Source organism: Esox lucius, chromosome 7 (genome assembly GCF_011004845.1).
Source record: "Esox lucius isolate fEsoLuc1 chromosome 7, fEsoLuc1.pri, whole genome shotgun sequence".
Taxonomy (NCBI): domain Eukaryota; kingdom Metazoa; phylum Chordata; class Actinopteri; order Esociformes; family Esocidae; genus Esox; species Esox lucius.
Window position 1 is genome coordinate 2,299,682 of NC_047575.1, and position 4,649 is coordinate 2,304,330.

Sequence of the window (4,649 nt, forward strand, 5' to 3'; positions counted from 1 at the left end):
TAAACATAACAAGTAATGAGGATATTTGGTACCAAAGAATGTGCAGGATACCAAATAAAACGAGGTAGAACATCACATTTTCAAGCCATTGAGTAAAGCTCTAGAGTAGAATATTCCATTATAATGGCATTGCTGACCTGGAGCACAATATTTACACCATGCTGCATTAAGATGTGTCTCTTGTATCTGTGATAAACAAAACTTGATATACATATATAAAAATACAGAGGTAAAAACAGTAGTAGAACAGACCATTATAACTGCAATGCTTACCTGTGGCACAAGGATTTACAAGCTATATTTAACAATAGAATAACAGTTAAGCACTGTGATGGAATGAAAAATGCTGATGTTAAAAACAGAGTAAGTAGAATATTTGGTACCAGGTACTGTGCAATATCAAGTATCAGAGGTACGAAATAGTATTTCCAAGCTATTATTAATTGAATAACATAGTGATTAAATGAAAGTAGAATGTTGGTACTAGTTAATGCGCAATATCAAGTAACAGGTATGAAATAGGATTTACAAACTATAATAGAATCGTTAAGATGGAATGAAATAAGCCAATACTAAAGTTAATACAAAAAAAACAGGGTGGGTTTGGTGAGTGTAGTCTGGCACTTCTGGCTTCTTGATGTTACTGACTGCAGGATAAAGAAAGTTTTCCAGTTCAGGGATGCTGGGGTGTCAGTAGTCAGCCTAGGTTTAAGGGGTTGGCTGTGGGTCCTTCTCAGCTGGGCGGCTTTTTCCTCCTTCACAGTCTGATGCTCCTTTCAGGTAACGTGTAACGTTAACCTGGACCGCCTCATCAGTGGCATCCTGGGTTGCCGGGTTCTTCCGGAGGGCCCCTGTAGAAAATACAGATCTGTCATTACATTTGAATGGCATAAGGCATAAGGGCATCTACTTAAAAAAATTACTTTGAACAATGGTCTTCAGGAACAGGTCTCTAAAACAGGTTTTATCCCCTATACCAGTCCAGGTTGTATTAACGGCAAGGTTATTAGAGAAAATACTCTGAAGCATTCTCCACACTGTTGTCTTCAGGTCCCTACCACATTTGATAGCCAAAAACCGAAGCTGAAAATCCAAAAATGTGTTAAATTACATTTCTCGCAAGCTTCTCATACATAAATATAAAATGTAACAGGCTGTGGATTTAGACTGTAGAATATACAGTGTACAAACTTAATTTGACTTTTTAGATTACCCTACGGCCTTATAAACGAAAGCAACACACTTACAAATCGTTCCTGGAGCTCTTTATCCTGCCTCAAAATGCTGTCAAGAAACACCAAATCTTCCTGGGTGTCTAGGGGGAGTAACATCCCCTGGCAGGGATAGCTCTCCAACAGACACATTGGCACTGAAATGTTGCAGCATAGTGTCCATTTTGTTTTTCATGCTACGCACAACATCGCCAAACTCTCCAAGACGTCGCAGCACTAGGGTCTGATCTGCACCTACAGGGGTTCCCAGAATAAAATAATAAAGTAGTCAGTCCTGGTCCCTCAATTACTAAACAATGACATTTATACCTAGGTCTAATACACGTACATGTGGACCCAGTGGGAATTAAATCAACAACCACAGGTGTTGTTTGCAAGTTGTACCTGATTGCCCAGTGCGAGCAAACATCTTCAGCATTGTCCCAAATAGCTTGAAGTGAGCCACTGTCACCCGAAGCTACAAAATGAAAGGCATATGGTCATTCTGAACCTACATTACACACAAAAAAGTAAAATTAAAGAAAGAGTGCATGTTCTCACCTGCTCGTGCATGGCTCCCCTCCCTCAGGGCATGGCTCCCCTCCCTCAGGGCATGGCTCCCCTCCCTCAGGGCTTGGTTCTCCTCCCTCAGGGCTTGGTTCTCCTCCCTCAGGGCTTGGTTCTCCTCCCTCAGGGCTTGGTTCTCCTCCCTCAGGGCTTGGTTCTCCTCCCTCAGGGCTTGGTTCTCCTCCCTCAGGGCTTGGTTCTCGTTCTGGAAAACTAAAGGCACTATTTTCAAAACTGTTAAAAAACTGGACATTAGGACATAGGCCTAGAATATACCTTCATTGCTGAAAACTTCATGCTGTACATGCGATGCCAGGGGAGTCCAAGGGCCAATAACGGAGCAATGACTTTCTCCTATTGATAATCATTGACGTAAAAATATGTTTGAAGTTATTGCATACATGTAATGAATTGGACTTAAATGTAACAGTTTAGCGCAACATATTACATACCTCCAGCCTTTTCACCCATTTGCTGCCAGGGTACATTTTCTGCTGGGGGTGTAAAGTTTAGTACTTGACGAACTGGGGGAAAAAACATAACAGCTTTAATTTCACTGCAGAGATTGCATATTCAGTAATGAAACAATAATTGAACTGTGCAAAGCTAATGATATGTACAACACACCTCCACACCTTTTATCCAGAAAGTCAAGTGCCCTAAAGAAAAACAGATTAGGGATAAAAGGATTCCTAATCTTAAATAGAAGCAATAGTTTCCAAGACAAAAAACATCACAAATAACATCACTTACTTGTACTCAAACTCTTGGCTCTGAAGTGGAGTCTGGATTACTGGGGAGAAACCTGGTTCTGAGAAAGAGGGAACAGAAATTTGAAAATCTAACAAAGTGTACAGTTTAGTTACAGGATCACAAATTAAGCATCACAGCAATACATTTTACATACCAACTCTGAAGTCTACAGATGGCTCAACATTTTCCTGGTTTTCTGGAATCAATGCAACTTCTGTAGAATGTAGTGATTCAAGTGAATGTCCTGTTTGTCCCTCTCAACTCTTTTTATTATTATTTTCCTTTTGGCCCAGTAACTAAACATTGTGACTAACAATGTATTTACCTTTAAAACCAAAACGATTGACCAACAGTAGGTCTCTTGGGTGAAGATAATCGGTTATGCTCTGGCCAAGGTATCTGCAACAAAACCGGATTGTTAACGTTAGGAATATACAGTAGCTATGCTGTGGGGGGGAAACATTATCAGCCAAATGTGGAACAGTGAAATTGTTAAAAATAAAATGTATTCATTGGGTGTTGTGATTCAAGTGAACACAGAATGTTCCTCAAACATAAAACGTACAGCAGTTCAGAAATCACAATCGCCTTAAATCCAGTACAGTAGCAACACAGCACAAAACATGCTAGCCACAGTGTGTACTGTAACAAAGGCAAAACAGCATGTGCTAGCTAACACTTACTCTAGCTACTGGACTAGCAGCATACTTGTTCAGGCAAACAAAATAATTTAAACAACATATATACATCGTTATTTATATATAAGAAAGACTAAGTTTAAATTTTAGTGTTTTCTAGATGTAAAGCTTTTGCTACCTATTATAGCTCGTTAAAATTCAACATGTACTAACAACATTGCGTTAACAAGGCTACTTTAGCTAGTTAGGCCAGAACAAAGATGACTACACATTTTAAATATATAAACTAAAAACAATGTCAACATAATATTGCGTTACACAAAAAGGAAACATGTACTTACTTAAACGATGGTAGTCGATGACTTTGCTAGCTAGCAGACTGTAACTCGCGATTGAGCGACGAACTGATGCGAATGTGTCCAAACCAACATGGCCGGTCGATTTTGAGAGTAGCCTATTTAAAAGCGTCTTGCCGCCGAAGGACCGCGGTCCTTTAGACCGAGGCAACCGCCAGAGAAAATGAAGCAGTCAAAAAATCTCGCAAGAAATGGGAGTGACGTATTCGGCGGCAAACGTTTCATCCCCGCCAGCAGGACGCACCTATAGCCGACAGCTAAGGGCCGGCGGCAAAAAGAAGCCTTGCGGATATGTTTTGCTATCTGGGTACATGTCATCGTTCTTCACGTTAGATTCAAATTGTGTTAGAACTATACTGGCTGCAATGATAAAAATTCAGGATAAAACTTAACTATTTAGTTCTGATTATTGTTGCTGTTTGACAACCAAATATATTGATACATCCTGTCTGGTAGAACCACCATTCTCGTTAGTTTTGAGGAGGGTATATCTGCAGACCGAAAGTCAGGGGCATAACTTAATATGGGGGTTCCTTAATATTAAGTTACGCCCATTGAAGGTTTCCATTGGTGTGGTGTTTTCGATTAAGTGCATGCATTTATGAAAGAAGTATTACAGGGTCAATGACGAAGATTTTGGTAAGTGCTTCCAGTTGACAACCGCTAGCTATATATTTAGGGATAGTTAACGTGTTCGCTAAGATCGCTTATCTAGTAAAATCTTTGAATCTGAGATTCGAATAGCTTTCCAGAGACAGACTACACGACAACCCTTATAGTTACGTTTAAAGATAGCTAGCTACGCGACGAGGTAGGCTACTTGTTATTATTTCTGCCATGTGGCACATGGATTGCGATTAATACCTAAAACCTACCGGTAACGTACCGCAGCGTTCCAGCTTGCAGTGCAGCTGCAACTTTGCTTCAATCGAATCCTGGTTGAGGCGTATTGACAGTGCATGACGCTCCAACAGAGGGTGGTGCAAAATGTACACGGCCCGGAATTTGACAGGTGGATGTCAAACGCGGTTGCCTTGTCTCGCACCACATGGGGCTTAAGCCAGGTCTAGTCTATTAGGGTACGTTATAACTAGCTAAAGATGTGTGATGCACCCGTCACTATG

General features: G+C 40.5%; 1 long non-coding RNA gene across 1 annotated transcript; it reads right to left on the minus strand.

Annotated features, from left to right (window-relative positions):
• Nucleotides 1–740: 740 nt before the first annotated feature.
• LOC117594721 lies at nucleotides 741–1,812 on the minus strand. Its single transcript, XR_004575967.1, has 4 exons — nucleotides 1,773–1,812; nucleotides 1,617–1,689; nucleotides 1,248–1,466; nucleotides 741–851 (listed from the first exon to the last, which is right to left on the minus strand). It is a non-coding gene; the product is annotated as an uncharacterized LOC117594721 (long non-coding RNA).
• Between the last annotated feature and the right edge of the window lie 2,837 nt (nucleotides 1,813–4,649).